The sequence below is a fragment of the Aulonocara stuartgranti genome (genome assembly GCF_965226115.1).
Source record: "Aulonocara stuartgranti genome assembly, chromosome: 3".
In the NCBI taxonomy this organism is placed as follows: domain Eukaryota; kingdom Metazoa; phylum Chordata; class Actinopteri; order Cichliformes; family Cichlidae; genus Aulonocara; species Aulonocara stuartgranti.
Window position 1 is genome coordinate 10,273,923 of NC_138941.1, and position 11,840 is coordinate 10,285,762.

At 41.7% G+C, this 11,840-nt stretch overlaps 1 long non-coding RNA gene across 1 annotated transcript; it reads right to left on the reverse strand.

The window, feature by feature from the left end:
- Positions 1-10,475: 10,475 nt before the first annotated feature.
- LOC309702546 lies at positions 10,476-11,273 on the reverse strand. Its single transcript, XR_014275610.1, has 3 exons — positions 10,949-11,273; positions 10,756-10,863; positions 10,476-10,678 (listed from the first exon to the last, which is right to left on the reverse strand). It is a non-coding gene; the product is annotated as an uncharacterized lncRNA (long non-coding RNA).
- Positions 11,274-11,840: the final 567 nt, after the last annotated feature.

Below are 11,840 nucleotides of genomic sequence, written 5' to 3' on the forward strand. Positions count from 1 at the left end.
GGGTGCACCACAGCAGCATGCTGGGACTGCTGAGGGTGGAGGAGGGAGTGATGATGACATCAGAGCTGCAGCACAGAGACCAGTGAACACACAGTCTGTTCATCTTTGCATAGATACAATATACAGCACAATATTGAATGACAGACACGCTGTGGGAGCTTCCACAGATACACTGACGTCAGCATCCAGAGTCCTCCTGCTGCTCCCCCCTCAGAGCCCCGTGATCAGCACCAACACATTCAGTTAGATGACAGAGTCCAGCTGCAGCTAGAATCAGCTCCCCTCTGTGAACAACAGCACAGCGTCAGTGTTTCACACTCAGTGAAAGGAGGAAACAGCAGAAGAACACCATGTGTGCTACGTTTCCCAGGACACACTACAAACTGCACAAATACAGAGCAGCACGTGGAAGGACCTGGAGCTGCATTTACAGAGCTGCAGACAGCGTGATGTCCTGTATGGACAGGTGGAAGGAACCAAGTCCTCAGCTGGAACACTCGTGTTTGTCCACAGACAGGAAACACAGCAGGAAACTTCCTCACAGAAGTGCAGCTCATGGATAACACACTTCCTGTCAGTCAGAATGAGGCTGCAGCCAAACACAGAAAGGTGTTTTTGTCCAGATGAGCCCAGAGAAGAAACACGAGTGTTCACAGACATCAGAAGCTCAGAGAGGTGAAACATGAGGTTGGAGTCCTCGTCAGCATCCAGAAGAGCTGCTGTGAAACCCTGAGTACTCATGACAGACTCTGATGGCACAAACACATCATGATTCAAACAGAAAGACAAACATGGAGCTCCTGATCCTCCTGCATGAGAACAAGCTGACATGAGCGCTGTGTCTGAGAGTGTCTCCCTGTCACAGTGACAATAACACAGCTGCTGCTCACAGTCATTAAACTGACCTGAGGTCAGCTGTGCTCCTTACATATGAACCATGTGACCTCACATCAGTGCTGTGGATGACTGTAGTCATAGAAGAGTAGAGCTGTAGCAGGTGGTGTGAGGAGGAGGTGGTGTATTGTAGTTAACGCAGTACTGAAACACTCCAGCAGAGGGCGCTGTTAAGTCCTTATTGTAACACAGTTACTGTGTGCAGTTAGACTTCATACATAATCTGCACTTATTTCCATCAGACATGCTGTCAGTAAATGATTGGTTTCTATTGATTCTACTTCCTGTTGACTCGTTTGATGACAGTGAAACAATCACAGCTGATTGTGTGATGATGTAAACTGTCACTGTTACATTCAGTGTGTGTGACATAATGTTAGTGCAGGCTGATAACAGCCTGGTTCTGTTAGAAACACATGAACGTGTCCATAGATCAGTGTGTGTTTAACATGAGAGCTTCAGCCCTGCTGATGTGTTAAATAAAGACATGCAGGAAAACTGATGAGACTCTGAAATAACTCTTTATATTTATAATGTAACTCTGCATCAAAAGAACAACAAAGGATCCCAGACAGGTTTCTGTGAACAAAGACCATTCTGATGTTTCTGTGTTTCTAACACTTTGACATTATTAGTAAACAGACTGCAGTGAGCAGCATTTATAAAGAGCTTCTATATAAAGATATGACAGCTGTTTGACAAGTTTATCACTCTGTGTTTGGACCTGATCAGTCCAGCTGTTTACTTGAAACATGTTCATTTACCTGTTCTGTTATATTCATGTTCTTGTCTCTGTTGAAAACACATTTTAATGTCCCTCAGATTTTTCTCCCAGATGAATAAATATAAAAATGACACAAACTGACTGCAGCTACTTTTTGTCCTTTCTGTCAAAAACCTTCATGTGACTCATGAGAGACACGTTTCAGCTGTTTGTGACAGATCAGAGGCCAACAAGTCATTTATAACACTTTCCATCATTGTTTAAAGTTCTCAGTGTTTCTGTGTTGCTGCGTATAGGATCTCCCAGCATCATCACTGTGCTGTCCAATCATTGTGTGCGAGGTTACCCTTATAGTGCGATGTGTGTTTGCACAAAGAGAAGCATGTGTGTCAAATATAAATAAGCACAGAACAGAAACAGCTGCTCGTTTCTTCTGTTTAGAGTCAAGTTAGTGTTTTGTGTCTTTGTTTGAGGCCTGATGTCGAGCAGAGGTGTGTGTAACTGCACTGGTCTGTTATATGTGTGAAGTGTGTGCTTCTCTTCAGCATCATCTTTGTCACTGCTGATTCCTTTGTGTCATCATGTGTTGAGAAGAGAGAACAGTTATAACGGAGGAGCAAAAGGAAGCCCTGAAATCTGCATCAACAAGGAAGTGTTGGCTCACCAGTGATCCCAGCAGAGCCACTGGTTTGGCTCCAGTTGTTCTAGATTCAATGATGTTGCTGCTACAGATACATGTCAGCATCTTTATTGAATTTAATATGAAGCAGAAATGGTGTCATTAGGAGAAGAAGAGGAGAACAAGTCCGGCGAGGAGGCAGCAGCTCTTAAAGATGAAACAGCAGCTCAGCCCTGAGCTCAGAGAGCTGCACATGAAAAAGCTCCTCAAGCAGATCCTGTCAGAGGTTTGTCATCAACAGGAGGAACTGTTCACATCATAGGATGAAGATGCTGTCAGCTGGATGAAGAAGGTTATTTAATGCAAACGTTCACACTGAAGTCAAATTGTTGTCGTGTTGAACAGATTCATGTACTGATCGTCTCCAGAATGTTAGAAGAGCTTCAATGAATCATTAGAAACAACTTACAGCTGCACAGCTGTGTCAAACACATCTGTGTGTCATTGTGGGATTGTTGTGTTTCTACATGTGACACACGTCTAAAACATGCACACAATCTGAACACAAACAGGGACTCATGTGTTCCCACAGCCAGATGCTGAGAGCCATTTCCTTGTAGTCCTGTGTCTACATACATGAACCATTAGATGTTATTGGAATGATTGTCAGCTCTGATAGTTTCATGTGTGTTTAGCTGGACGCTGTTTGATCCTCGACATGTTTAAAGGTGTCCAGTCCTGAGACACTGGGGCTGGAAACAGCTGTGATGTCATTGGACTGTCACACAGACAGAAGTGCATGAAGTGAGCAGCTGAGGAGCCGCTGATGTTTTGGATTCAACAGCATTTGAAAGGTCGACACAGACACATTTGCACACAGAAAGCTGAATCTGTCATATGCCACAGTGAACTCACTGTTCAGTGTTTTTCAGGAAGCTTCTTAACTGCCTCTGCTGCCAAACAAGCAGCTGATGTCCTTGAGAAGAAGCTGAAGAAGTCTTCAACAACAAATACAGGATACCAAAATACCAAAAAGTTCTACTTTGGTTTCATCTGACCACATGACATTCTCCCAATCCTCTGCTGTATCATCCATGTGCTCTCTGGCAAACTTCAGACGGGCCTGGACATGCACTGGCTTCAGCAGCGGAACACGTCTGGCACTGCGGGATTTGATTCCCTGCCGTTGTAGTGTGTTACTGATGGTGACCTTTGTTACTTTGGTCCCAGCTCTCTGCAGGTCATTCACCAGCTCCCCCCGTGTGGTTCTGGGATCTTTGCTCACCGTTCTCATGATCATTTTGACCCCACGGGATGAGATCTTGCGTGGAGCCCCAGATCGAGGGAGATTATCAGTGGTCTTGTATGTCTTCCATTTTCTGATGATTGCTCCCACAGTTGATTTTTTCACACCAAGCTGCTTGCCTATTGTAGATTCACTCTTCCCAGTCTGGTGCAGGTCTACAATACTTTTCCTGGTGTCCTTCGAGAGCTCTTTGGTCTTGGCCATGGCGGAGTTTGGAGTCTGACTGTTTGAGGCTGTGGACAGGTGTCTTTTATACAGATGATGAGTTCAAACAGGTGCCATTCATACAGGTAACGAGTGGGGGACAGAAAAGCTTCTTACAGAAGACGTTACAGGTCTGTGAGAGCCAGAGATTTTCCTTGTTTGAGGTGACCAAATACTTATTTGCCACCCTGATTTACGGATAAATTCTTTACAAATCCTACCATGTGGATTCATGGATTTTTTTTCCACATTCTGTCTCTCACAGTTGAAGTGTACCTCTGGTGCAAATTACTGACCTCTGTCATCATTTTAAGTGGGGGAACTTGCACAATCGGTGGCTGACTAAATACTTTTTTGCCCCACTGTGTGTGTGTGTGTGTGTGTGTGTATATATATATCTATATATATATATCTATATATATATATATATATATAATTTTTTTTTTTTTTTTTTTTTTTTTTTTTTTTTTTACATACATAGTTTTTTGTTGCCTTATGGTTCCAAGCGCTGTCACCAATCTTTGCATTTTGTTATTATCTCATGACACTTGTTTAATCAGCTACCATCTCTCCTGTGGACTTTTTAATGTCTACAGTCTCAGACCAACACAGCCCTGCCCTTCCCATATTAGATTCTTGATGAATGTGTGTTGTTGTTATTCAGCCTGGTTCAATGTGCCCCTTTTTAACTTTGAGCACCCGCCCCTTTAAACCTCTCTGCACAGCCCTGCACTGAACTCACTATCTTCTCCCTCTAACAGCCTCCACATGTTCTCACTGTAATTTCCCCTCATGAATGAATTTATGCTGCACTAATGTGAATGTTTGCAGGGAAATCAAACGCATTTCACACGCAGTACTCGAGCTGACTTACCTTTGTTTGAATGACGACTTGTACGCGCTGACTCCACAGATAAGGTACGAAAATATATCAGGCTACGTCTTCAGGGTTTCTACTCCACGGCCGTATTTCATACGGGTCCACATTTCCACTGCACGCTATTTTCTGCAAGTACCGCCGCTTCGCCTCTGGACGCAATCGGTCTCTATACAGTCCGTTCTCTTTTGATCTGCTTTTAAGCATCTTGTAATTGTCGTTCCAACACAGTGTGTTTGTTTTGATTCGTAGACCTCGAAAATGGTGCCGCGCTCCCACAATGCATTGCGGCGTGACGTCAACTCCAAAGCCCTATAGAACATGTTCTTTTTCATTGTCAAAATTATCAGGAATAAAGAAGAAAACTGATTCAAAACCTGTGGAACCTGCCAAAAAACAAGTTTTACTGCAAAGGATTTCTAGATGTGAAGGTTTTGTGGCTTTTTTCAGTTTCTAAAACAAACTCATTTGTACAGAAGGATATGAGGATGTATATGTCCGGTGGTGGGTTTTTTTCTTCTTGATTTAATGTATTCATTTATCTCTTCACTTAATCTTTCTTTATGTTTTTTTTTTTTTTTGATTTGGCATGAGCGATTTCCGGTCCTCACTCCAAGCCAGTTGGTGGCGGTAATGCACCACATGTTCTATCACAGCTGCGTCCGAGAGGACAGGAAACGTCTGTATGCGTCTGCAAACCAGGTAACTACACTCAGCTGAGCCTCTCTGCTAGTCGTTATTAGTTGGAGGGTTTTGCGTCACTTTCTCTCGGCTTGATAAAGGGCTGTATAGAAATCTCTGGTACGTAACACGTAACGTCATTTTTAGGGAGCGTCGCAGAGAAGTCAGGCTGTTTCTTTGTTTTTGTCGAGTTTTGATTGAAGACATGTTTCCAGTCCGTTTTTTACTCGTTTGTTTTTTCATTAATAACTTTACATTATCACAGAGAACAAGAAGGCGCTTTGTTTGTCACATTCACCTTATGTCTGTGAAGGTTCTCAGTCATCCAGGTCATCGTAGTCAAAGGAGCTTGCAAAGAAAAGCGTCTGGACTTCTTTAAGTTACTTGAAGACGTTTCACCTCTCATCCGAGAAGCTTCTTCAGTTCTAAGGTCAAATGGTGGAGAGTCCCAGATATAAGCCTAGTGGGAGTGACCCCCCACAGAGGGACAAAAGGACCCCTGATGATCCTCTAATCGCCTGAGCCAAGGTGTGAAACTGGGTGTGGGCCCCAATCAGCCAGTTTCGGGTGAGTTCATTGTGAAACCTGGCCCCACCTTATCATGCGAATTCCTGAGGTCAGATGGCCCAGGATGTGAGTGGGCGTTAAGGCGTCTGGGAAGGGATCTCAAAACTGGATTATAGATGGCAGAGAGTTGGTGTCGTAAACCCCGCCTCTGTTCAAAGATGGTCGCTCACAGTGGACATAGATGCTTCTTTCACTCCTCTTTCAAACCATCTGTCCTCTCTGCCCAAAATGTGAACATTAGCATCCTCGAAAGAGTGTCCTTTATCCTTAAGATGCAGATGGACTGCTGAGTCTTGTCCTGTGGAGGTGGCTCTTCTATGTTGTGCCATGCGCTTGTGAAGTGGCAGCCACTTGGCAGCCACAGTGATAAATGGCTGAGATGGCTGCAGCTGTACGTGTGAGGTACCTACATATTTCAAGATGAATTTGCAGAGATGTCATGTTTGGTGCTTACAGACATCACACTGCATTTTGTGATTTCGTAGCTATTGTTGTGATATTTCGGAGCTTCCCATGATCACCGTGACAGTCATTCATTTTAACATAACCTTTCTATTCCTTTCAGGGATCCTCATTTTTTTGGTGAGGAAGATCAGCAGCTGTGTCGACAGGCAACAGGTAACGGCATGCTTTTCTGTTAGTACTGTAGACCTTGGTCTGGTGCTCTTTTTTAGTTTAACACAGTATTTTCATTTGCCGAAGTGTAAAAAGCTTGTTCCAGGAGAAACAAACTTTAGTGAGTTCTGCAAAATGATTCCCACCATTGCACACTCTGTCAGCCTCCAGTGTGCCCTTTTTTTGTCCTTTAACTGAAGAAAGTCGGTAGTCAGAACATATGAGATAAGTGAGATCCTCATTTTGCCTGCTTATTTCAAGATACAACATTTTCACAAACTGCTGTAGGATAACCTTGCTATTTGTCTTTTCCAACACTTCTACATTCATCCATATTTCCTTGTCTGCTTCTTTCCAGGTGAAAAGTACCTGAAATGGGTGAAAGATTTTGTTTCCAAAAACAAAAGCATGTGCGTTCACCTGAAGAAGCCAAGTGGTGCTGACCTGTGGATAGAAGAGCTTGAGAACACCAAATACAACGGGGATGATGATGAAGTTAACGCCTGGGGAAAATTCTACCTTCCCGAGATTGTAAAAATGCAGGTTATTGGTGTGGTAAAGGGCACCTCATGTCCATGTGACGAGCTTGTGCTGATGACGCGTGAGGACAAAAAGCTGTACGGCTATGACGGAGAGGAGCTGCATCTGGTGGCTTCCAGTTTCCTGGAACTATGTGACAAAACGATAGAGTATCCAGCATCCAAGCGCTACTACAATGGAGAGGCCTTCAAAGATATGGTGAGAAGTTAGACTGCTAAGAATAAGACTGGGGATGCCTAGTGTTAGAGATCAATCACCTGAGCTTTTCTTTGTATTGTTGTGTGTTCTGTTTAGACTGAGGAGGACTGGAAAAAAGTTAAGATGAGTGATGTGGGGAGGAAACTGCAGGAAGAACATAAAAAGCTGGTAAATGAAACCCAGTCAGCGTTCGTAAGCCTAATATCATAGGTGGGTATTGGAGCTGAGTATCATCACTGATTTCTAGAACCTGTTCAATTCCAATTCACAAGGTCCCAATTAGATTCCATTTAATTCTTACTCAGAGAGTCAGAAACATTATAATTCTGATCATTTATCAGTACTGACACTTGTGAAACTTCATCAGAGGTGTGAGCATCACAGCAGATGCTTTTGTGTCAAAGTAACTGAGGATAAAACACAAAACCATGAAGCAGATTTTCCTGGCCTAGCTTTTTACAGTAGATAACCTTAAAAATATTATTCTGCAGTAGAACAAAAGCAGACGAGAACCACGACTCAACAAATGTACATTGGCTGATGCTGCTGAAGTGATTCAGAGGTTTTAATAAGAGGTTTTAATAGAGACACAGCAGAGCATTTTGCAGTTTCACTTAATTTGAAAAAAATAAATAAAATTTGGTATTGAACAGCAGAAATGAGGCTGTCTTGTCGGAAGTCATTAAAAAAAAAATGGCTGTAAGCAACGGTAGACTGCTTCATAACAAGCAAGCGAATAATGCCAAAAACAGAGATTTGAGATGGGAAACGGTGTTCTTAAAGTACACTGAGAGAGGCAGAGAGCTGTGCTGTGTTGTTTTTCTGTGTGTGTTTTAATGGTGGTGGAAGCAAACCAGCAAAAGTAAGAGGGAATTCATGACAATGTTTATGTCAAGCGAAATGTGTCTTCTTTTGCTGCTGGTTTGGTTAGAGAGAGACAAAACGTGCAGCTTCAGGATCTGAGCAGCTTTCAGCACCAACGGCATCACAGCTCAGACTTGGATTCAGGATTAAGCCCTTTATGTTTGACTGTAGTGATTGTAGCTCTGTCCTTGTTATTAATCGCTTTAGTCAAACACAGCTATTGTTTGCTGGGATGTGTATATCCTTGACAGTTTGTATCTCAGAGTTATCAAAGACACTGTGGATAATCATCAAGAGATGGTTGTTCTCTTAATAATGACCTATTTGATTGTTTGTTTTTTCTTCTTCTTACAGATTCTGGTATTTGGCCAAAAGAGAGCTTCACAATTCTTGGCTTCACCTGTGGTAGAAAAATGACTAAAGTTATGCAACACTCTCTAAAATTAAAGCTATGCAACGCTTTAACATGAATGGCGAAGGAGTGCATCTCTTTCACTGTCTCTTCCTGTCCTCTTCTCAGTCTTTGTTGTGGCACCTCTGCTATGTGTTATAGAAAGCACTTGGAATCATGTTCAATACAAAAGCACCAAACTCGTGGGATTGCCCTAGCAAGCAGTTGGTAAAAACTAATTAAAACTGATATATATCAGCTTCACTTTCTAGCTGCAAAAGCACGTTTCTGCAAAAGCATGCAGTTTCCTGTCAGCACTTTTTGGCACAGAGTGTACTCAGAGTTAGGCCTTTCTTATATAAAGCAATATAATCAGCATATAAACATTTAAGATGATCAATTTAAAGCTCAACAGTAACTGCTATAAATATTATAACTACACATGTAGTGCTTTTGCTTAAGTAAATTATAGTTGGGATCATAATAAGAAAACATGTGTTTTTATTTTCTGTGTACCCTGGGTACAGACCAGTATAAACATGGGATTCTTCCCAATAAATGCTGTCTGATAATGCTTCATATTGCATTAAACACTAGATATGTAAGCAAACAAACAAAAACCCATAGAAGCCAGTTTTAATTATTAAATGTGACAATTACATGGAGATGGAAAGTAAACATGCTTATACACGTCTCTGTGATTACAGAAAATCCACACAGATGCTGTCAGAGCAGAGAATCTTTGATTTATCAGAATGATGAATGCAAATGATTTCATGAAATCTCACTCTTGTTCTGGGTTGTAAAATTCACCTGTCCAGTTAAACCGAATCCTTTGCAACACGGTTCTAAGAACCCTACCAACCTCATCCTCAGCTCTCTGCCTGTTGTCCTTTTCAGCTGAGTATTCATCCACATGTGTTTCAACTTCTCTCTCATTTTCAAGCAAATTGCTCAGGCTCTCAGCTTCAGCACAGTTACCATATGGCCACTCTCTGAGGTCTTCTGTGTTCAAGCCAAACAAATTCTTACATGATCTGCAAGGCTTCATTCTGGCACCATCACGGAGACAAAAAGCCTCACACCTGATATTTCCAGGTACTTCAATTGTTCCATCAAAGTAATCTTTCTGGACTGTGTTTGGATAATAGGTCATCACCGCACCAGATACATATTTATGCCATTTGCTAAGACAGGAGGCAGCAATCATAATTTTCCCAGCGTTAGGACCTTTGGTGGACATGGAGACTCCGCAGTACCTTTCTGATTTGTTGGTTTGGGATTTTTGAGAAATGCAGATGGTGGACGAGACGAAAGCTGTTTTTTTATTATTCTCTTCTAAGTCCAAGTCTGTGAGGAGATCTTGCAGACTCTGCTTTATTTGCTCTTCATTCTCTGAGTTATTTTGCAGGACGATCTGAAAACAGTTACAGATCTGGTCAAAGTGTTGCACCTGATTATATAGTTGTTTTTCATAGAAAGTTGATCAACATGTTTGTTTCGCTGCTTGACTTGTTTAACTATGCAGGACCATTGGATGCTTTTGGTTTAGACATTTTAAGATAGGGGGTGAAACAAGTCACAAAAATCTATTTAATTTTAAATCAATAAGCAAAAATCCATCTTTGTTCTCACTAATTTATAATTAAATTTGCTAATTGACCTTTTTTTTTCTATTTTGCTATGCTGGGCTGTCAAAACACGCTGAATTTAGAGTCTTTGAGCTGACTTAACAGATCCAGCAGCTACACAGTGACAGCATCATATACGCCTTGAAGACTGTAAGCATCTCCAATAATGAGTCTGTTAGACATTATTTAGAACTAACAAATTCTGAAGCAAGTCTCCAGCTCTCCTGCAGTCTCTGTGTTTGGTGGAGAAGTATAGCTAGAAGCATATGTTGAAGTATAAGGTACAGTATGGATTTTCTTTGGATTTCTCAGTAAAAAAGCACTTTGCATTATACTTTCCTAAAAACTGGAAGTTTGTCAGATTGACTGAAAATGTGAGAAGAGTTATCTTACCATGTCGAGCACACAGGAGAAGGGACTTCGCCTGGGAAGCTGAGTCGAATACAACTTTAAAGGCCTGGGATATCTTCTCATTAAAGAACCCAAAACAAAAGGATTAGGGAAGATTTCTTCTGGAGAAAAGGGGATGTTGTTGATTTTGCCCAGAAACAACATGCTGTGAAGGATCTGTTGAGTGAAAACATATTTGCTTATTGTTAGTAGTGATAAACAGGACTGTCTTAAAAGTGTCAAAGGTAACACACCTCATCCACCAAGTGTTGACTTCCCGGAGTCATGTAAGAGCCCCGAACCATCCTCTTGGTAATCTTGTAGGCATTAGTTTTGAACCTCCTTTGAGAAATTGTTGTCTTCTAAAATGATAATGATCGAGCAGTTAGGGATTTAAAGACACAGGAGATCTGATAACTTTGGCTACAGCAGAGTCTGCAGACATACCTATTTTGCTCTTGGTCGGCCTATTTTAAACATGAGAGAAAACATAGTTAGTGAAATGTTGATAACATACAATGACTATCATTGGTGGCTGAAAAGATGCCAGGTAACAAGTGAAAAGCTGCTACTTACCATCGCCACAGTCTAAGAATGAAACAGGAAACACTGAGCGAGTTGCCTCCATCTTAAAGCTGTTGATCATGTGATTTAAAGGAAAGCCACACCCAGCTCTTTCCTGGAATTTTACTCGACTGTAGAAAACTGCTCCATTTGCCCCGCCCACCCATGATCTTTAATATCTACCAAAAACAACCTTTTGGTTGTCAGTAACCAGCCAATCGTTTTCGCGATTAAAAAATGACTTTGTGCGGCGGCGTTCCCACCGCGAGCAGAACTCCGGCTCAAAAACCGCTGTTTTTGAACACTTTTATTTACTTAAGCACTTTAATGGGCTTACTTTGAAACAAAGTGCGATTGAATGATTATTGTTATGTGTTGCCTTGAATTCGGCTATGCTGTCTGTTAGACAGCTGTTTTCCTTTATTGTTGTTTTTGTATTGTTTGTAGCGAACGCTACTGGAATGTATAGATTAAGCTACGTAGCCAAGATGATTAATAATTTAACTGTTGTACATTGGTTGATGATGATTTGCATTGTTACATAGGCTTGCAGAAAAATATATTTGTTTACCGGTAAACTGAATCGAACTTGATGTGCTAATGGACGTTTTTCTGACCTACAGGTCAGGTTTTGTTCCCTCCCTTTGAATTAATCTTCTTCATATTGAAGTGGCGAGCCGGTAGGACCATTCTTTGTTTCCCCTCTTTCCCCCACTTAGCCGTCTTTGGATTACGGACATATTTCCCCATTGTATGAAGCTGGACTCTAAGGAGG